The sequence below is a fragment of the Mustela erminea genome, chromosome 12 (assembly GCF_009829155.1).
Source record: "Mustela erminea isolate mMusErm1 chromosome 12, mMusErm1.Pri, whole genome shotgun sequence".
NCBI lineage: Eukaryota > Metazoa > Chordata > Mammalia > Carnivora > Mustelidae > Mustela > Mustela erminea.
Window position 1 is genome coordinate 53,099,275 of NC_045625.1, and position 22,932 is coordinate 53,122,206.

The 22,932-nt window shown below is 44.0% G+C and overlaps 1 long non-coding RNA gene across 1 annotated transcript in view; it reads left to right on the forward strand.

Moving 5' to 3' along the window:
* Positions 1–22,932, forward strand: part of LOC116570949 — a 53,448-nt gene that overhangs the window by 23,120 nt on the left and 7,396 nt on the right. Inside the window, exons 3-4 of the long non-coding RNA XR_004277610.1 lie at positions 11,714–11,840; positions 11,940–12,057. This is a non-coding gene — a long non-coding RNA (uncharacterized LOC116570949). The remainder of the gene's footprint in view (positions 1–11,713; positions 11,841–11,939; positions 12,058–22,932) is intronic.

The window sequence follows — 22,932 nt, forward strand, 5'->3', positions numbered from 1 at the left end:
TCATCTTGCCTCTTTCCTCAGATATTAATTAGCTACGGGACTTTGACCCCTGAAGGTGTGGTACCAAGATGCCAAGACAGCCAGTGATTATTTAAGTGGTGGTAGATGTAGGAGTCCAGTGGTATAATGATGAGGGTCCATTTTTGGCTTCCCCAATGGCAGAGTCCAAAACCATTCCCATGAAATGATCTTGACTGTCTCTCATTTGTCTATTCCCTTGGTTTCTGACCATTTTCAGTTTTTTGGTTTTTTTTTTTTAAATATTTTATTTATTTATTTGACAGAGATCACATGTAGGCAGAGAGGCAGGCAGAGAGAGAGAGGAGGAAGCAGGCTCCCTGCTGAGCAGAGAGCCCGATGCGGGGCTAGATCCCAGGACCCTAAGATCATGACCCGAGCCGAAGGCAGAGGCTTCAACCCACTGAGCCACCCAGGCGCCCCTTCAGTTTGTTTTTTAACCTTCATGTTGATTCTATGGGCTATCCAATAGCTTTCCAGTTCTTCACTTTTCTGCTTAGGTGGTTCCTACTATTTGCAACCATGAACTCTAGCTCTGTGAACTGAGAGTTAGGCTAAAAATGGCCTCTATCTCCTCTTCTTTGCCACCCTATTATTATGCTGCTTCTGTTTTATCAGTGTGTGTGTGCTGTTGTGAAGCTTTTACTTTTTTTAAGAAATAAAAGCAATGTGTGAGATTAAGCTCAACCTGCTGGTTTTCCTCGGGGTTATCTTTTGAGAAGATGAGTGTAAAAAGCAGAGAACTAAATATCAGTATGATTCTTACTAGCCACGGAGCTATTTTATGAGTGTTTTAATTAATTTTATGAACTAAAGCTCAACTGGGTGATTTATTATAAAGCTACTGGAATGTCTTTCTGTCCCTCTCTGTTCTGAGTATTAGTGATCACCAAGGCAAAAAATAAAAATTTCCACATGTGAACAGGGGCACAGGAAGGCTTGTTGCTGTCATTGTTGTTATGTACTATTAACTCAGCTCAACACACGGTGACTGAAGGATCCGATGTTTGTTGGTCTTTCTCATCTTGAAGATAGCAAGAAGGATCTGGGATGGATCTAAAATTGGTCTGGTGAAACCAGGGGAGAGATACAGGGAGGCCCAGATGAAAGATCCACAGTCATGTGCTACAGCTTGAGGAGGCTTCAAGTCTGTATGGGGAAGGGTGGAGAGGCAGAGAGGATGTAGCTCAGGAGGAATTTGGGGGAAATGGAGATGTGTAATGGGGAGTTTTGGAGAGAGATACTTTGTGTGAGATAGGGACCATCTCCATCTCACCCAAGACATCACAAAATCCATATTGCTGGCTGACTGTGGGGTAGATAGTCTCTTCATTATGGAGGAGGTGACATGTAGGGTGAAAATAGAGACAGTGTGTAAAGGTAGTTGACACTTGGGTTATAGAAATCATTTTTGTAAAATCCCATAAATGTCCTTTCTTACTGTCCTTAACTGGGGGCTCAGTTGGAGACATAGCAAGATTCATGACCAGTGGCTTTTGTCTTATGCTAGATCTATTTTCACACAGATTTGGCCTAGCATTTCCTGAGGACCTCTTTGGCACTGGTCACTAAGCCAGTTGAGTACCGGGGACACAGTGGGGGTCACCTGCCCCCAGCAAGAGAAGTATTCAGTGACTGGGTTCCTTTGGATTCATCTGTGGATTGTAATAACAAGAAACAAGTCAAATGTCAGTGGGTTTTATTACTGTTTTTAAATTCTCTGTGGCAATATATTGACTTTTTACCTGTACCGGGATGAACAGCTCCTTTCCATAAGCCTGGTATGCCACCTCTTTGAGCTTTTCATATATTATACGTTTCACTGTTTTGAATAACCCTATAAGGATTCTAGAGGACTCTTGAAGGACACTCACGACTCACCCAAGGATATTGCTGGACAAGAGCGCAAGGCAGCCTGGAAAATCCATCAGAATGTGGATAGTTTTTTTGTTTGTTTGTTTTTGTTTTGTTTTGTTTTTCTATTCTAGGATTTGGCAGATTACCAAAGCTCTGTCTTCAGCTTCTTCCCTCAGGGAGGGTCGAGTCCCACTCTGGGGAATGAGTAGTACTTCTTCTGTCCCTAGTGACCAAATACTTTGGTTATCTCTGGTTTCTGAAGTTCTTAGGATGTTAGCTTTGACAGTGAAGAGAACCATATACAAGCATCGACTAAATTCGGACCTACAGGACAGTACAGCTGTCTTACTTCCCTAACATGTTTGGCTCAACCTCAAGAAATAAACATAAATAGCCTTGTGCTTTGTGATGAAAGGCAAGTCTCTTGCATGAAGAAGCCTCTCTCTTAAAAAGTAGCTTACAGTAATCTAACTATCATGATGAGGTATCAAAACTAACTTACTCTTAATTAAAATGTGCCCTTTTTATATGCCCATAGTCAAAGGATGCGCACACAAAAGCAGTAAATTACGAGTTCAAAGCAGTTGAGATTGTTTGCTTTGGAGCGAATGAAAGAGGAAGCAGCTACAGAAAAATCCTCCTTGACTGCTTTTGAGTTGCAACTTTCTTGTTCCCTGTCCCCCATTTTTAGCCCCCCGTCTTCAGTTCTGAATATCTGTTGTTAAAATATATTTACCAAAGGTAGATTCCTCCTTGCAGTTTTCATGGTAAAAGGTTTTTCCTGCTTGTAAATTAAAAACATTAAACATGAAAAACATTTTTGACACAAGTCTAAACAGGACAAATGTGTGGATTCTATTTGTTTTGAAATAAACATGGCTTTAAGGCTTTCAAGTGGTAGCCCAGGGAGAGGGAGAGAAAAAGGCATTTTGGCCTTTTGCAAGATCCAAACACTTAGAAATATTCTTCGGTCTGTCACCCGCAGCAGTACACATGTCCTCGTTCTTTGAACAATTCCCCCAGGACCCCCATTCTATCCGAGTCCTGTGACTGTCGTGAGTTTGGGGTGGCGGGAGCTGGTGACAACCTTCCTGTTTGTTTTCCATCTCCCTCCCATTCCCTGGACCTCTGTATTTTAGGATGTAGATTGACTATGGGCTATTAGTCTCTTAATCTAAATTTTTTGCCAGCTCAATTCTGCTGCCCTTAGTTTCATTTTTGGCCAAGTTTGGGTCCCAGACCACCTGCATCAGAACCACCCGAAGTGCTTGTTAGAAATGCAGAGTCCCAGGGGTGCCTGGGGTGTGCAGTGGGTTAAGTGTCTGATTCTTGGTTTTGGCTCAGGTCATGATCTCTGGATAGTGAGATCGAGCCCTGCATCAGGCTCTGGGCTCAGCACAGAATCTTCTTGAGGTTTTCTCTCCCTTTCCTCCTGTCCTTCCCACTGTGCTCTCTCTCTCTCTCTCAAAGACATCTTAAAAAATGCAGAGTCCCAGGTTTCACACAGGCCTTTATGAATGAGTATCTTCATGCGTAGAGCTTAGGGATCTGCACTTTAATGAGATTCCAAAGCATACCGGGGTTTGAGGTCTTTTGTAATCAGTACTAGCTAAAGGTTTAGCCATGTTAAACTGTTACCAGGCTATGATACTCCAGAACAAGATTTAGGTAATGTTGATTTTAGTTAGCACTGCTTGAAGTCTCAGTTCCACTAGGACTTATTGATACCCTACAACGATGCCAGCCTTTTTCATGTTCATTCTTCCACATCCCAATAAGGTATCTGGTGAAGGAAATGTTTTATCCCACAGTGAAGGTGAAGGAATGGAGACTTCCAGACAGTAGGTGTCTTGTCCACCCAAGCTTATACAACTAGTTAACAGTGAAACTAAGATTTGAATCAGGTTTCTGACTCCAGAACCCAACCTCTTCCATTCCTACCATAGCTCTTCTTTTGCTGAATTCGGGTCTTTCTGGAGCTTCTGCTGTGGGCCAGGCCCTGTTCCGAGTGAAAGGAGACAAGAACGTTGCTTCCCCAGACCCAGTTTGAACCGGGAGAGATAGATAATCAATGGCTCAAATGCATCTGAGTGCATCCACTCTAGAGAAAATGGAATAAATGAAGATTTCTAAACCAGAAAAATGACATTCTTATCATCCTATTGTCACATGGAACTAAACAAGACAGTATTAGTCTGAAGGGCTAACAGAACCCTCAGTTATATCTAGCAGAATGTGAGAATTGCCCATAAAACATTGATTAATAAGAATTGTCACAGGGAAATGCATCATCTGGAAATTCATTTCTGTCTCCTAAATCATCGTAGCTGTGATCCACCTGTCAGATTGGAAAGAATTGTCAAGCTACTTAAGCACTTCCCCATGTGACACATTAGGCGAGCATTCTTCGCCCATCATCTTGAGCATCTCAGCCTCCAGAGAAATGAATGGATTCAAAAGGAAACAGAAGTAAGCATCTCCCTTCTCGGCTTAGGTCACAGGAGCCCCATGTCTGTTAGATTTCAAAAGAAGCTTGGACAAATGTCTTTCTGGCATTCACCAGAGAGCACTTTTTATTTATTTATTTTACTTTGATAGTGGTTCTGCCCCTTCCTGAAAGCAGAATTAAAATGAGTGTCTGGTGTGAGAGAGACCCTAAGGCTTCCACGTGCCCCATGTCTTTCCTCAAATCCACTGAGCTTACCTGAAAACCATACACTTCGGTTTCCTTCACCTACTTCCCCGCACAAGTGCCTCCCTTGACCTTTCCTTCTCAGGGCTCTTGAGGGAGTTGATAAAAGAATTAATCCTGTGAGGACTACATGGGCATCTCTCAACATGGCTTTGGAGACCCTGTTGCTGGTTTCCTCTGCTGACCTGAGAGATCTTTGAACCTGGGGCTCCCAGTGGTCTTGCTCTCCTAACCTGTTCCGCCTGGAGTGTCTTTCTTGCTGGGGATGCCCGGCTAACCCTCTGTGCGTGTGGTTCAGATGTTACTACTTCCAGATTGCCCCCTCTTATTCCTGACCCTTTTCTGAGGAGCTAATCATTCTGCCTTCCCTACCCGACCTCTGCATCTTGGACAAGGCTTCCACACTGCATTTTTCCCTCTTCCTAGTCTGCTGCTTTGGAGTTATCATGAGGATAATACTCACGACTTAGCCATCTCTAGATCGTTGGCAATGGTCACAGTGAGAGCCATGTATAAAGTTTTTTGCATCCAGTCGAAACTGGCATAAGTTTGAGATTAGTAACAGGAGTATGGTGACTACAACTAAACCTTAAAAAAAAAGATTTTATTTATTCATTTGTCAGAGAGAGAGTGAGTCACATAGACAAGCAGGGGGATCCACAGGCAGAGGCAGAGGGAGAAGCGGGCTTCCCGCTGAGCAGGGAGCCTGATGTGGTACTTGATCCCAGGACTCTGGGATCACATAAACCGAACCGAAGCCAGACGTTTAACTGACTGAGCTACCCAGGTGTCCTAGAACTAAGCCTTTATTTATTTTTTTTAAAGATTGTATTTATTTATTTGACAGAGAGAGAGATCACAAGTAGACAAAGGCAGGTAGAGGGAGATGGGGAAGCAAGCTCCCCGTTAAACCTGATGCGGAGCTCCATCTCAGGACCCTGGGACCAAGACCTGAGTCAGAGGCAGAGGCTCAACCCACTGAGCCACCCAGGCACCCCCTAGAACTAAGCCTTTAACCGAAAAGGAGTTGTTCTAATAAATGAAAGTGGCCAGGAAGTTGTGGAGTCTCTCTGGATGTCACTAAGGGACCTACTATTCAGTGGAAAAGGGACTCAGCAAAATCAGGGACCATCTGCTGAAAGACATTAGTCTCTTTCCCGCTATACTGCTAGGGCATTAAAACCCTAGATAAACTGGTGGTACCTGGGACGGGTATGAAGAATGTCTTTGCCATTGCAGCATCCATTCTCCCTTCTCCTGTAACAGGTCCCTGAATTTGCTCTGAAGAGCTACCTCTCCCTTGTCCTATATTCCTGTGGCACCATCAGTGAAGGCACCAGCTCTCTAGCCAGTTAGCCAGGAAGGGGGCGTGTGGTGTGAGTAAGGCCAGAAGGCCCATCTATCATGGGAAATTCAATCTCGAGAAAAGAGACCCCCAACTTAAAAGCATGGAACTCCTTCATGTGTGGGTCCCACCCTGAAGAGACTGTCCCTTAGTTTCTGTTCCAGATCCCGAGTGGCATTTGTTCCTGTCTCTCCTGAAGCCTGATGCATTTAGTCATTGATCATCTATTCAGTCACTATTTAGTGTATATTATTTGAGGTCCTGGGGATTTGGGGGTTAAACAAGACTGGTAAGTCCCCACTGTCATTGGTTGGACTGGCATCATGTTTCCTTCTTCAGCTCTTCCTCACTCTTGGAGCTAGCACGTATCCTTCCAAGAAATTCGTTTTCTGCTTATCTTAGCCAAGCTGGTTTCTGTTGCTTGCCACCCCAACCCTGGCTGACCCAATGTCCGCGTCAGCCCTCCTTACCTTCTGGATCCGATCCAGCCCGTGCTCATCTCACCACATTGCCAGGCACACCCCCAAATCCACTAATACCCAATTGCAGCAGACCTTTGGCATTTGCTGGTTGTTTTCAGATTTGATTATTTGAGAAGGACACAGTAGAATCCAAGTCACAGGTATTTTTGTGGCTACAGCCTCAGGTACTTTCTCCTGCCTTTGTGCTCTTTCATGGTCAAATGCTCTTCCCTTTCTATGACTGTCTGCCCAAAAAAATTCTGTCCTTTAAGATTTAGTTCAAACATCAGTGGCGTCTTCATAAACCATAAGAGACTCTTGATCACAAGGAACAAACTGAGGGCTACTGGAGGGGAGGTGGGAAGGCGATGGGGTAATTGAATGATGGGCATTATGGAGGGCATGTGATGTGATGAGCACTTGGTATTATATAAGACTGATGAATCATTGACCTCTACCTCTGAAACCAGCAATACATTTTGTTAATTAATTGAATTTAAATAAAGACAAAAAAAAACCCACCCCAAACAACAACAACAACAACAACAAAGCACAATTCAGTGGCATCTCCAACTTCTGCCTTGCAAATTATTCTGAAACAGAAGCAAGAGCATGGGCTTTAGAACCAGTCTAATTCATTCACTAATTCTGCATCCCTGGGCAAGTTACTTACACTCTTTGAGTCTCAATTTTCTCAGATGTAAAATGGGAATAATAATAGCTGCTTCATTGGGCTCTTATGAAGATGGAATGAGATGACATATGTGACATGTTTAGCTCAGTGCTTGATACAGAGGCACTGCTCAAAATAGTTTAGTTCCAAGGGCACTTGGGTGGGGCAGTCTGTGGAGGGTCTGACTCTTGGTTTTGGCTCAGGTCATGATCTTGTGGTTGTGAGACTGAGCCTTTTGTTGAGATCTGTGCTTAGTGCAGAGTCTGCTTCAGATTCTCAATCTCTCTCTCTCAAATAAATAAAATCTTAAAAAATATTTCAGTTCTCTTTTGTATCAGTTAAGTCCTGGCAGAAGCAGATGACCCACTAAAATTAGGATACTATACAAAACCGGGCAGCATATACGAGAAGTACAAGGAGCGGGTGCAGTGGTCTGGGGCCAAGAACAGTGGAGAGACACAGCTGACACCAGGCTGAAGGGATGAGGGAAGGGAGAGGATTTAAAGCAGAGAGTCTTGGAGAGAATGTGGGAGGACCAGTAACCTATGGTGGAGGGGCTTAGCAACGTGACCTTGCAGAGAGGAAAATGGGAATAGATACCATCATTGCATTCTCCTCCCTTCCCCTGTGTTCCCAACGGAAGGGCCAGGAGCCTGTTGCTAAAGCCCACAGAGGTCAGCTTCCCAGGCTATAGACCAGGGAGAAGAAAGGAAGGAGGATAGGGAGGAGACCACCAACAATCTCTTCTACGCTTGCCCTTTATGTAGCAAGGTTAATCATTTCCTCTCACTATACTCATGTGCAGAGAACTGAAATGTTATTTAACTGATCTGATCTTCCTTATGAACCCCTGCTCCAGTTTTTAAGGTAGAACCATACAAAATTGCTCTTTTGTCGGTCAAAACATGTTGAATATTAATATTTTCTCATGGTCAACTCAGGAGTAAATTTATCCAGGTATAATAATTTAAATAGTCTCCTTATGCCTGGTCTGTTTATAGGCTCCAACTGACACCCCAGCCCAGCTCCCCTTTTCTTATACCGTAATTGAATATCATGCATAGCTGAAGGCTAAGTTTTCACCTCTGGACCACGACTTCCCCAATGTGATGCTGCATGAGATGGGCCACCAGTTCCAATTCTGGATGTTTCTAAATTCACCTCATCTTCGAGGTAGCTGGTGGAGAAAGAAAAGGTATCTGGAGCTTAATTGTCTTGCTTTACCTGAGTTTCCCCTTCTGTTCTAGCCCTTCATCAAGGAAGGGCAGGTGTTTTCTGTGCCTCTTCTCTCTGATTGGCTGGGACTTTGCCTCTGTCATTTCTTCTTCCTTCCCCACCTCATGGTTTAGTTACCTTTTGTGATGAAAAGGAATTAGGAAGGAAAAAAACTGGCTTCTCCTTTGAGGAACAAAACCAGAGGCAATTAAAAGTATTTGTTACATTTGTCCCTGCTTAGGAGGTAGGAACCCCTAGAATAGGAAGCATATTGGGTCACATCATTAATTTTCACCTTAGTGGGAACAAATGAACAAAACTCTTTTTTTGAGTGTGGTTTTTGGTGGAAGGAGGGGTAAAGAAACATTGAAGTGAAAAGTATCCTTGACCAAGAAGAAGAGTGGAAGTGAGACATTAGGGAGATGAACGTCATCCCACTTCCTGTTGAGGATACGGAATGGGCCTGAGGGACTGGTAGAAGTCTTGTTTTCTGCTTTAGATTCAGACACAGTGTGGGACCAGCCATACTCATTTATCTGTTGGTGACCGTGCTCCACCCTGGTGTCTGGAGCTAATTCAGTAGTTTTTATTCATCCCCCTAACATGTCATTGATAAGAACACTCTATTTCCCTGAAACTGGTTTTTACAGATATTTCCATTCTGTTCCTCGCCTGGTCTGTCTTTTGTCAAGAAAAGACAGCCCATTCCAGCTCTCTCCAACTGTCAGATAATGGTGGCTGACCTTCCTTATGTTCCTGGGGGGGTGGCACTGTGAGGAGACTCATGGGGGAGGCATGACACGTGTGTGTGTGAGTATGTACGTGTGCACACACACATACACACATGTGTGGTCGTACGCATGAAGCCTTTGGTTTCTCCATTCTTTAAATCTCATTTTAATACTTTGGTTGGGGAACGAGGGTGGGAATTTCCTGGTCATCCACAGGAAGGTAAGGAGGCTAGGAAAGTAGTCTTCATGTGTTTGGGAATAAATGAAATCCTGACAGCTCTTCATGAACTTAGTGGTGGCTTACTTTTTCTGATCAGGAACACCCCTACAGGTGGAAAAAGCTATCTTTCATCTCTCCAGTGGGTAAAAACCATCTTTCTCTGGGAGAGAAAGGGAATAATGCATTGCTTTAAAAAAAATGTGGGGCCATGGCTATTACTTGTCACTTGAGAAGAGCAGAGTCTTTGGGGTCAGACCTGGATTTCAATCCAGGCTCCATTCCACACTAGCTGAATAATTTTGGGAAGTAACTCGCCTCCTCTGGGCTTCAGTTTCTTGGTGAGTACAAAGGCGAGAATAATACATATCTCGCAGAGTCGTAAAAGAGAGCTAGTTACAGAGCCTGGGACCTAGAAGGGGTTCGGCCAACTCCTGTTCTATGATCAGTGTTGCTTTTCTTTGCAAAGAAGGAAAACTAACATCCAGAAAATTAGTAAAGACAAACTCACAGGAGTTGATTTTTCTCTTCCTCATCACACATAGTACATGACAGGTGACCATTTTCGCAAAGGAGGGAGCTTCATTTTAAGAGCTCCTCTCCTAATAATCTTCAAGCGGTCACTCCAAGAAATTTAATGAGACACTTCATATCTCGCTGAAGCTAGTTTTAATGAAATGCAAGTTGCAGCTGGTGTTCAAAAAGAAGAAAATGAGAAAGAGCAAGTATATACATAAAAATGGTGTCTCTGTTCAGACTCCCAAAACAAGGCACCATAGACTGGGTGCATTCTGGGCACGGAAATTATTTTTCACAGTTTCAGAAGCTGGAAATCTGCGATTAGGGTGCCAGCATGGTTGGGTGTGGTGAGACCTCCTTTCCCGGCTGCAGACTTCCATATTCTGGTTGTATCTGTACATGGTAGGAACAGCCAAAGAGCTCTCCGGGGCACCTCTTCCGTGATGAGCTGAATCCCATTCGTTGAGGGTTCTGCCTTCAGGACCTCGTTACCTCCCAAAGGCTCTACCTCTTTGTACCACAACGCTGGGTGATGGTTGGTTTGGGATTTCCGTATCTGAATTTGGGGGTGGGGCACAAACATTCAGTCCATAGCAAATGGCGATTTCATAACAAACTTGTCCATATAGAGTAGTTTCTTCTTAGAAAGGAAACCACCAGTAGCAGAATATCTACTCCATGCTACGCATTTTCATATACATACCCTCTTTCTAATCTATATAAAATATGTACAAGAATTGTTTTTAAACTTTGCCTGTGATCCTTAGCAAGAAATACATTTTAATTATGTCTATGTACACACATATTTGTAATGTATATATAACATAATTATACAGAGATAAAATGGAAGAAAAATGTCATGAAACAATACTTAGCTTATGAAACTCACACTATGATATATTCTCTTCTATGCTCTTTCATTTTGTGAAAATGTTGAGTGTACCTCAACGTAGTATGATGACCTGCTAATATATAGCAACTCTCATTTTGAAACGTTCTGCCCTACATTCTAGGTACTAGGATCTACATTTTGTGTTTTACCTCAGAACTGGACATTCAAAGAGCACGTGGCCACAAGCTGGAAGTGTCGGGTTAGGGTCTTGATTCTGAAATCCGCATTGCTTCCATCACACTACATGGCCTTTCCTCTTACTGTTGGTGTGTGTGTATATCTATGCCCCAAACATTAGCTGTTCAGAGCCCATGAAACCCTTTGTTAAGTCAGTCCAGGGAGCAATGAAAACATTGCACTAGACATGAAAGGCATAGCTTCTAGAACTCTCTTCTTTGCTGTGTTCTCACTGAGTGCACTCTATCTGTGAAAACCTGGTCTCTTTAATCAGGCATTTTAAAATTATAGTTTTGTCTTTCTTTTCCGAAGGGAGGCACAAGCTGCTGGCTGAAACTGAGGAGAAAAATATCTATTTAGTGTTTGCCTTTCTATTTTGCATCTATTTGGCCTAGAGAATGAACGAAAGGCAACGTAAAGAAGGCAATGTTGGGTGCCTGGACTCATTCTGATGATTTTTTTTACTCACACTAAAGCAGACCAGAGAATGCAACATGACCACATGTTATGGTCTATCGTGTTTTTCCAGTGACATGTTGCTTTCTGGAATTCTTAAAAATAATAAACTTTGTGAATCCAATTTAAAGAATAGCTAGGGTGTTTATTTTAAAGAAACCTTTATTCAAAGAGTCTGGAAAGACTGCTATGTGGCCTTGCCCCCACTTGTAATTAAATGGGGGGGACTTACCTTATCTGAGATATTTTTCATTGACGAGCTCCAAGAGCCTGACAAGGCAAAGCTTCCAAGGCCTCACAGAGAGCAACTCCTTCGAAGCTCCATTATGTCCAGCACAGAGGTAAGCCTACCTAAGCCAGGCATCTGTTTTGACGTTCTAATACTAAGCCTTCTTATTCAAATTGCCAGAATGTGTAAGTGATTACTGCAAAATTCTGTTGTTTGTTTTTTTTTTTAAAGGGAACAAAACAAAAAGATTGCAGGCTTTGATATAACTCAACAACCACTAAGGACTGGACACTTGCCCAGAACACCAGAAAAATCTCTGTTTTTACAATCATGCATTCGACCAATCAATAAATATCAGGTATGTACTGTGCGCTGGATACACAGGCAAACCATTGACCCTCCTCTCTCGAAGTGTGTTCATTGCAAAATTAATTTCTTTATATGTCCTCTGTTCCAGGAAACATTTGGGTGACTAGGAGCGCCCTCTGAGCCAAGTTTCTGGTTCTGATACACTAGGCAATGGTATTTCGTGGAAGGTCACTGGAGGCAGTGTTGTGGGGATGGCAGACATGGAGGTAAGCAGTCTCATGGTCTTTTGTTTAAGGGGTAGTTCTGGGGATATGGAGAAATAGACCTACTTCCCTTTCTTCATGTAGCTGACAACAGAGACTGTTGAAATATACTTGGTTCTATAGAGTAAGAGCCCTTTTCTTAGGTTTTTAGAGCCCAGAGAGGGTTTGGCATTATGGTTATAAACTAAAAGGGACTCTAATTACTTACAGTCTTTGGGGTGTGTGTGTGTGTGTTCATTCATTCATTTTTTTTTTTTTAAGAGATAAAAACTAAAAACCAACCATCCTTGCCTTTAAGGAACATCCATTCACGTTTGACACAGTAGTGCCTAATCCAGGAGATATATTCCTTGAGAAAACTATTTAGCAGGCTCCTTCACAGACATTTTTTTTTTTTAAGATTTTATTTATTTATTTGACAGAGAGAGATCACAAGTGGGCAGAGAGGCAGGCAGTGAGAGAGGAGGAAGCAGAGCAGAGAGCCCGATGCAGAGTTTGATCCCAGGACCCTGGGCAGAGGCTTTAAACCAGTGAGCCACCCAGGTGCCCTCGCAGGCTTGTTTTTCCTGGAATAAAGGATTCCAGAAAAGCGTGGGCATGTATAAGAGCCCAACAGGTCTTATAAAGGTCTGCTGGACTAGCCATTGTGTTGCAACCAAGTTTTAGGGCCAGGATCGAGTGCTCTTCTTTTAAATAAAAAAATTTTTTGAGCACATGCCTTGTCTGAAATAAGCCACTACAAGGGCTAGTAGCTGGATTACTGTAGACGCCCGATGAACATCTTTTGAGAAAATGCAATGAAACTTGAAATCTAGTGTTGGAAGCAGACACTGACATTCAACAAATCAGTTATTCAACAAATATTTGTTAAGTGTCTGTTACTGACAGGCATTTTCCTGGATTCTAGAAACCAAGTTTATGGTAATGGTGAGAAATGTGTCACCAAGTTGAAGCCTCGTGTCACAGTAGCAATAGTCATAGGTGACTACTGTTTGGCGCTCATTACAGACCAGCTACCATGATGCTACATAATGTAATATGTGATTATCTTGCCGAATCCTCAAGACAATCCTGGGTGATATTGTTATACTATTTTACTTATTACTTTATTTGAGAAAACCGAGCCTTGGGGAGGTGAAGTCACTTGCCCTGAGTCATAGAGCAGAGAAACCGTATAGCTAGGATTTCAGTCTTTGTGGGACTCTCTCTCTCTCTCTCTCTCTCTTTTTAATAATTAACTTATAATGTATTATTTGCTTCAGAAGTACAGGTCTGTGAACCATCAGTCTTACACAATTCACAGCAGTCACCACAGCACATACCCTCCCCAATATCCATAACCGAGCTACCCTATTCTTACCCCCCACCCCCCAACCTCAGTTTGTTTCCTGGGATTAAGAGTCTCTTTTGGTTTTTCTCCCTCCCTGGTCCCATCTTGTTTCATATTTTCCTTCCCTAGCTCCCATGACCCCACATCCTGCCTCTCAAATTCCTTATATCAGAGAGATCGTATGATAATAGTCTTTCTCTGACTTATTTTGCTTAGCATAATACCCTCTAGTTCCATCCATGTCATTGTAAATGGCAAGATTTCAGGTTTCTTGATGGCTGCATAGTATTCCATTGTGTATATATACCACATCTTCTTTATCCATTCATCTGTTGATGGACATCTAGGTTCTTTCCATATTCTGGCTATTGTGGACATTGCTGCTATAAACATTTGGGTGCACATGCCCCCTTGGATCATTACATTTGTATCTCTAGGGTAAATACCCAGTAGTGTGATTGTTGGGTCACAGGGTAGCTCTATTTTCAACTTTTTGAGGAATCTCCATGCTGTTTTCCAGAGTGGCTGCACCAGCTTGCATTCCCGCCAACAGTGTAGGAGGGTTCCCCTTTCTCTGCATCCTTGCCAATGTCTGTCTTTCCTGACTTGTTGATTTTAGCCATTCTGACTGGTGTGAGGTGATATCTCATTGTGGTTTTGATTTGTATTTTCCTGATGCTGAGTGATATGGAGCATTTTTTCATGTGTCTGTTGGTTGTCTGGATGTCTTCTTTGCAGAAATGTCTGCTCATGTCCTTGCCCATTTCTTTTTATTTTATTTTTATTTTTTTTATTAAAGATTTTTATTTATTTATTTGAAAGAGAGACAGTGAGAGAGAGCATGAGAGGCGGGAAGGTCAGAGGGAGAAGCAGACTCCCCATGGAGCTGGGAGCCTGATGCGGGACTCGATCCTGGGACTCCGGGACTGTGACCTGAGCCGAAGGCGGTTGCTTAACCAACTGAGCCACCCAGGCGCCCCTCCTTGCCCATTTCTTGATTGGATTATTTGTTCTTTGGGTGTTGAATTGGATAAGTTCTTTGTAGCTTTTGGATACTAGCCCTTTATCTGATATGTCATTTGCAAATATCTTCTCCCATTCTGTGGGTTGTGACTCTTTCATTCCTAATTGTTTTTAACCTAAAAGTTCACAATATCCCTTTGTCATTAAAACGTCATGTAATATTCTTTCACTGAAATGATTTTGTAGAAGAAATGAACAACGATTTTGCTGACGGTTGATCTTGCTCAGGCTTACTCGTATGGGATTCCTGGTCAGGCCGGAGCCTAGGTCCAGAGACCTTGGTAATCTGTGTGTTTTACTAAAGACAGCTCTTCAGTTAAATCTTAAGCATCGATGAATCTCATCCTAAATGAGACTGAGACTGTTTTGAAATAGTCTTTGTTTTTTCAAGTTCTTAAAGGCTTTTCCTGCTAAATCTAGAGCTCTTAATTAAAAGTACAGCCCCCTGGAAAGGATGAATTTGTTCTCCCAGGCCCTGCTCGGACCCACTGTTTACCCTTGGGGTGGAAGAGAGGGTGACTAGGCAGCTGTGACAGGAGCCAGTGGTGATCAGAGAGAAGTGGCTTTTGTTTCCTTCACTTTATACTCTTCTAGTCCTCAAGCACGGGGTCCCACCGCTGTGGTGGCTACAAAGAGCCACTAGGGTCGAATTTACTGGATGGTGAGAGGCTGATGCAGGAGGCTGGTCTGGAGACCGGGGACAGTATTCAGGACTTGTGGCAAGTGGTCTTGCTTCTTGAGAAACAGAGGGAGTATGTTACCTGGATTTCTCACCCTCTCTGCTGGGCTGATAATTCCTTCTTTGGGTTAAATTCTCTGAAGCCATTTACTCTACCTCAATGCTTCTTTCCTTACTGAAGGTCAAAGAAAGAAAGTTCCAGCTGCGTTTTCATTTGGGATGGGTCAGCTGGGCTCAGCCACCTCTGCTTCTTTTCCCCATCTCCTGGTTTGCATCCTATGCTGGTTATTCCGTTAGCTCCTTTCCACCATTCATTGAGAGCAAAGCCTTTCTTTGATCATTGCTCAGATATCTCGTCTGTAGACATGTCTACCTCAGGCAGCCGCCATGAGAATGAAGTGAAGTAAATGAAATGATCAAAGAACTTCGTAAGAGTTCTGCAGGTGTCAGTTGCAGGACTGAAGGGGTGGGTGCACAACCCACACCTTTGAGCAGGGACCTGTGCTTAGAAGAGCTGACACACGATTTAATGCCCTACTGTCACTCTCAGGAAATTCCTTATTACTGTTTTTATTTTTTCAAAAATTAATTAATTGATTAATTGATTGATTAATTAATTTATGAGAGAGAGAGAGCATGAGATGGGAAGGTCAGAGGGAGAAGCAGACTCCCTGCTGAGTGGGGAGCCTGATGAATGACTCAATCCCAGGACTCTGAGGTCATGACCTGAGCTGAAGGCAGTCACTTAACCAACTGAGCCATCCAGGCAGCTTTATTTTTATTTTTTTTAAAAAAATTATATATTTGATGACAGAGCGAGTGCACAAACAGGGAGGAATGGCAGGCAGAGGGAGAAGTGGGCTCCTCATCCCAGAACGCTGGGATCATGACATTAGGTGAAGGCAGTTGCTTAACACACTGAGCCACCCGGGTGTCCCACTCTCAGGAAATTCTTAATAATTCCTGAGCAGGGGGACCCTCACTTTCATTTTGCACTGGATCCGCATATTGGTTCCTGCCTAGCTGTGAGGAGGCCGGATCATGCTCTTCCCTAGTGCTGCCCTTCAGAGAGATCTTTGTCGCTGACAATAACATGACACTTAATATCCTAAACATTTACTTTGCGAATGTATGTTAGGACACCAGCCTTTCTTTCCAAAACTCTGTTGCTACTGTAAGAAGGCTAGAAATTAGTTGCCGGATGGTGGGCTTAAGACCTGGCTGGCTTTCACATACCACAAAGAAATTTGAGCTCCTTTAAAATCAAAGGATCAACGTTATTAGGGCATTTACCGCATTTCCAGAAAGCACACCACCTGCTTTCATCTGCTTTTCTGATTCCTAGGACAAAGGAAATGCTGGAGAGAAGCAGGGAGACCCTGTTCTCATGTTACAAAGAGAACCGTTGTGGAGTGTCATCCTATTCATGAATCTATAAATCCTATGAATATGTCCATGGTGTCTATGGGTATGAAATACTCCTTACTCACCATGCACACTACAGGCGTCCCCCTCTGAGCTCCCAGCCTAGTGGGAGCTTTACACAAAGGCTTGTGTATCGAATACATGAGGAACCTCAAGCAAGCTGGGAATTGGGGTGTTCTGGAGGAGGGGACTGCTTAGCTGATACCTGAAGGATGGAAGGACAAGAGGAATATGGTCCCTTCAGAGCTGACTTCAGTGACATGTAGCCCAGGGACATGAGAGACCTTGGGTAGAGCTACACGAGGGATGGCTTTCAGGTCAAGCTGACCAGAGTTTGAGTATTCTTTCTGTGATGAACTAGTTATGTCACCTCAGAAAAGTTACTTGGCTTCTCTGAGCCTCTATTTCTCATCTGTGAAATGGGGATAATTATGGTACCTACTTCACAGGCTGTGATGAAGACTAAGGAGTTGATTTGCCCCAAATCTAGCACAGGGCTTGGCAAGGCAAAGTCTTGATGAGAGGGTCGGTCGAGCCATGAGATTTGATGCAGTGGGGAAGAAATCCCAGAGAGAAAGCCCAGCCATTGTGTTCAGCAGAGCTACAAACAGGAAATGATGCGGTCAGTCTCATAGGATTAAAAGCAGGGATCTCAGTCTCATAGGATTAAAAGCAGGGATCCTTATTAAGCTGAATATTCAGGAGGCTCAAGTCACAGCCCCGGGGAAGGAACTGGGAACCCTTGTCACTAGGGAGACGCTCTGTATTTGTGGTTACAGCAGATAGCATCAAGAGGACGCCGAACACGTCAACCTCTGCTCTCACCCCCCTCGCTCTAATTATTGCCATCTGTTCTCACCACTGAGATCCCCGTGACAGAGTCGCTCCCGCTCCGCGATGGCCTGACCAGGGCAGCCTGAACAATGGCAAAAACCATGACTGTTGTTTGCATCGCTTGGCCTAATAGCCTGCTCATCAGAGAGTCGATTTCCTCTCAGAAACAGGACGCAGGACTGTTTCGTTTTTCTGGCATTTGGTTTAAAGACATCCCGAGCCTGAGGCCAGAGGCCCTTGGCTCTGATTTGGATCATCTCCCTTGCAGAATTCCCGGTTTCCTAAAGTCCTTTGGATTTCCTGTCCTCAGCTTTTTTTTTCTTTTTCTTATGCTTCTTATTTATCCCTTGATACATAATCAAAACCTCTCTCCAAAACACTGTAGAAAGAGGCGGCTCTAGTCTCTGTGATCAAAGAGTGACAGTCTGATGGTAGAGAAGGAGCAAGCTCATAGGAAAGCTGGACCTATGCATCTGGGCCTGGTAGGTGGGACATTAAACCTCTCCATTAATAAAATGGAGGATGAGGCATGCCTGGGTGGCAAATGGCGGCCGATGACTATTGCCACCAATATAGAATGGAAAATTCTGATGCGTGCTCTAAGAGGGAAAAATGTTATTATGGGAGAAATCTAAGAGGGTAGGCATAATTAAAACGGGCCAGGAAGTAACTTTTGAGAAAACGATTTGTAGATTGGAGATGAGTGGTGGGGGGTGGTTAATTGGGTGCAGAGCCGGCAGAATGTTCCAGTCATAAGAAAGAGCAAATTTTAAGGCCCAGGGTAAGGAAATAATAATAATAATTACAGTAATTATAAAAGCTAACATTTAATGAACTTGTATTTGTGCCAACAACTATACAAAGTGTTTTATTGGTATTCTCCCATTTTATCCTCAGATGCCCTCTGGGGTGTAGACGCCATTTTTATTCCTACTCTATAAATGAGAACATCGAGTCTAGGGAGATTAAGTAACAGGTCATGTAGCATGGAAGGGCCAGATGGGGGTTCATGTTCAGCCAGGATGATTAAACACTCACATTCTAAACTGCAAACTTTATTTAAAAAATATTTTCTATTAACATAGAATGTATTATTTATTTCAGGGGTACAGGTCTATGATTCCTCAGTCTTACACAATTCACAGCACTTGGTTCAGCTAAATAACTAAACATTGGTCAGTCCATCTGATAGAGTTCAGCTGCTAACAACAAAAACCTCCTTAGCTAGTTTAAGGAAAAAGGGATTTATCAGGTACGCAGCGGTGTACAGAGCGCTGAAGGGACCAGAAGACAGGCTCCTGGGCATACAGTCCAGGCAGAGTTTCCAGAGACAATGTCCTGCTCCCAGAACCACTTGCTTCTTCTAGGGAGTGATAGAGAGGGAAGAGATGTAGTCAGGACCACAGCAGGAAGACCATGTTAAGGGATTTGTATTCTATCTAGAAAACGATGGGAAGCAGAGGACTAGCATAGTCTGATGTTTTTAAAAGAAGGTCAGCTTGGGTGATGTGTGGGAAGTAGGTTGGAGAAGACCATTTACAGCCTATAAGATGTAAAGAATTTGACATTTTTTTTCCCCTGAAAGATTTATTTATTTATTTGAGAGAGAGAGAGAGAAACTAGCGGGGAGAGGGGCAGAGGGAGAGAATCCAGAAGCAGATTCCCTGCTGAGTGCTGAGCCGGCGGTGGGGCTAGATAGATCTCAAGACCCATGAGATCGTGACCTGAGCTGAAACCAAGAGTCAGACACGTGACCCCCCCACCCCGAACCACCCAGGCACCCCAAGAATCTGACAGAGTTTAAGTACGTTTTAGGTCTTGAGTCAATATGATACGGTGCTGAGTTATGGGAATTTGTGAAAGGAAGATGTCAAGGATGACTCTGGTTTCAGGTTTGAGAAACTGGGAAGATGGAGAAACATTTACAGAGGCAAAAAAGACTGGGGAATGATTTGGCTACCGGGTTATGATTTGGCTACCGGGTTATTGGGGGAAAAAAATGGGAAATCAAGAGTTCTGTCTTGTAGATTTCAAGTTAGAGACGTGTCATGGATGTGCTAGTGGGCATGTTAGTGGGCCACTGTAGATGACTCTGGAGATGGAGAGTCAGGACCAGAGACAGGAATGTAGGAATCACCAGCAGATTATCTCTGAAGTCGGGAGATGGGTGTGATCACCTCTGCCCTTGGTGCAGTGGACGAAGAGAAGGTAGCATAGACTGAGCCCAGAGCCACTCCTACAAGTAGAGGTTGGGTAGAGCAGATGGGACCAGCAAAGGAGACTGAGCAAGAACCAGAAAGGCAGGAGAGAAACACAAGGGAGTTCAAGGAGGCGAAAGAGAGTATTTCGTGAAGGAGAGTGTGGTCTTTTTTTTTTTTTTTTAAATATTTTATTTATTTATATGACAGAGATCACAAGTAGGCAGAGATGCTGGCAGAGAGAGCAAGGAGGAAGCAGGCTCCCTGCTGAGCAGAGAGCCCGATGCGGGACTCGATCCCAGGACCCTGAGATCATGACCTGAGCCGAAGGCAGCGGCTTAACCCACTGAGCCACCCAGGCGCCCTGAGTGTGGTCTTTTTAACGTAAAGATTTACTGGACCCGGCAGGATGGATGCTTTGGTGACGGTGTTCTGGAGAGGGCTGAGGGCAGAAAAGCTGTGTAAGGTAGCATTTCTGAGTCTTGGTTGAGAAGGAGCACAGCTGACAGCCACAGGGGACTGTGACATCAAAGGGATTTGTTTTGTATGTTTTCAGCGGGATGATAGGAAAGCTTCTAGAATGCTCCTGCGCATGGTCCTGTGGAAAGGAAAGTGGAGGATTCTGCCGGATGAGGAGCAGCGTGGTGAAGGACTGAAGTTCCTAAAAGGGGCGGAGGGGACGGGCTCCTGGCCCAGCGTGCGAGCTCTTTTACCAAGAAGGAGTTAACAAAAGGGATCCACAGCCACAGGCATCCTGGGGATTTGGTGGCAAAAGCATGTTGGAAGTCTTGTCTGTTGGTTTCTGTTTCTCCGCTGAAGCACGGGGCAAGGCTGGGGTATCAGTGACGGGAGAAAAATATCACGGTCTGTGGCTGCTTCCATCTTTCCCGCCATAATAATGGGTGTCCTTTGGTTTACTGTTCAGGTAACTAATGGACCATTCTGGTGCCCAACTCTGATAAAAGGCTTTCTACATTGCCATGAGTTATCCTTTCCATCTCTGGAAACCAGAACTGCCCAGCAAAACCCAAACAGTTGTTTCCTTGCCATAATAAAAGAATTGAGGTTCTCTTCCCCGGGCACACCAGTACACGCGTAACATGTATTTACAACACTCATCTACCCTTTGGGGTAGACTAGAGAACAAGGGGGAAGCCCAGCACATTTATCCACGAGCATATTCCCCCCCCCCCCATTTCCGCGTTCTTTCTAAAATCTTCAGCTGCATTGTTCACAGTGTCCTTCTCCTTTCTTGCTGGGTAGAGATACTCGCTAATGAGAAATACTAGAATATTCAGAGCAGAAGGCACATAGCACAGAATCTCCTGGCAGTGGATCCTAATCCGAGGGCGTGCCATGTCTCCCATCACTGGAGGCATTGAAAAGGAGCATGTAACTAGATGTAACTGGACGATCTAGGGTGGGGGCATCCTATCCCGGCCCCAGACAAGAGGTCCGAATGACTGTTTCCAGTTGGAGGTTTCCAAGATACTGCGATTTAAGCGCTCGTTAAAAGGCCCCCGTCAGTCGTGATTGAATGTGAAATGGGACACATGGTTTGCCTTATAATCCATCTGAAACCCTGACAAAGGCCAAATGCTTTGGAGGATGTTTAACGTTCTGGCGAAGGTCACAGAGCTCTAATGGGCAGGAAGCTCAGGCAAACTTTCTTTTTTTTTTTTTTTTTTAAAGATTTTATTTATTAATTTGACAAACAGAGATCACAAGTAGGCAGAGAGGCAGGCAGAGAGAGAAGGGCTGGCGGGTGGGGGAGAGGGAAGCAGGCTCCCTGCTGAGCCAAGAGCCCAATGTGGAGCTTGATCCCAGGACCCTGGGATCATGACCTGAGCCGAAGGCAGAGGCTTTAACCCACTGAGCCAACCAGGCACCCCTCAAACTTTATTAAACTATCCCTTCCTATTTCGTTCCCTGATCTAAAAGAAAGAGTGGGAGCGAGAATGGGAGGAGCCTGGGTAACTGCATTTCCTTGCTTTTACCGTTCTCTTTCTCTGATTGAGTGGTCAGTCCTCTGCAGAAACTGCTCCTGCTAGTGTGTTAGCAGTTGGCTCGTACACTTAGCAATTGGTGCTGGGCAGACACCGAATGCTGTCTCACTCTGGGTGGTTTCACAGGTTTTTTTCCTCCCTCCGTTCCCCACCTCCTCCCCATACGCTGTGACATTTGGCATCAACTTCTTTGCCACTTTTCAGAATTGTCATTGTTTGGTATGTGAATATGAAAAAAAATCCTTTTTTTCTTCTTTTTTTCCTTTTTCTAGTGTTTCCTTCCTTTGATGTCTGTAATTCTTGTTGAACATCTCTCTGGGATTACTGTTTTTGTATTTTCGCCCTTTATAATGTACCTTGCGTAGGTTTCTGTTGAACAGAAATCCCCAGAAACTGGAGTAGAGGAAAATTACTTTTTTACTTCTTTTCAAGGCCATGACTTAGTCCTTCTTTCAGCTTGTTCTAAAAGGTCCAACTTTATTTCAGATACTCTGAACATTTCTCTGAGGATATATCGGCCATCTTTTGCCTTTGAATGAATTTGTTTTAGCAACAAGAACCAAGGGATTTTGATTATCAAGGTTTTATCCATTGGTATAGATACTACCTTTCGTGAGCCAAAGAGTTTTCTAGAATCTTCCTAGAAGGTTGATCAGGACTTTAACTTTGGATAATGCATCTTGTAGAGTCTCCATGGGGAGAGGATTCCCTTTTCCAAGGTACCCGCCTCAGCAGGGAGAATTCATGGTTGAGTTCAGAGTTGGCTTCATGACCTTGGTCCATCACCACAGGGTCCATCTCAAAAATATCCCTCAAACCCCTTTCCCACAAAGCTCACCCAACTCTGTCCATTGGAAAATGGCTAGGTTTTGTAACTCGCAGAAAGGTTCTGTGGTGGGAAATGTTCTTTCCTGTAATCCTTTCAGATAGGGGCCATCCTCTGGCAGATGGGAGGAAGGGCAAGGTGACTCAGGCCATAAGACATGTTTCTGTCCCTATCTTTGAACCCAGTTCTCTTGTAGCGTCAGGAGAGTGGCCTGAGTGCTACTTGAAGGTCTGTGGAGACTTCCTTGCCAAGCTGTAAACAGCGCGTGCCCCTTCTACTCCGGGCTTTTTCTGCCTTCCCTTGGGCCTCCTCCTCTCCCTGGTGTGAAACACAGAGCAGACATTTTTCATTGCCTGTTGCTCCACAGCCTGTCACATGGAGAGAGGACAGTGAGGTGACAGTCAGCTCTACTTCTTCATTAAGGCTAAATGAGGACCTGGAGAGCCGTGCTCATTTCCCTAGCCTAAACCAGGAATGAAAGGGGGTCTTGGGGCAGGTGGAAGCTTTCCACCAACAGGCTTGGGGCCATTGGAGGTTTCTTCTTATTCTTTGGAACT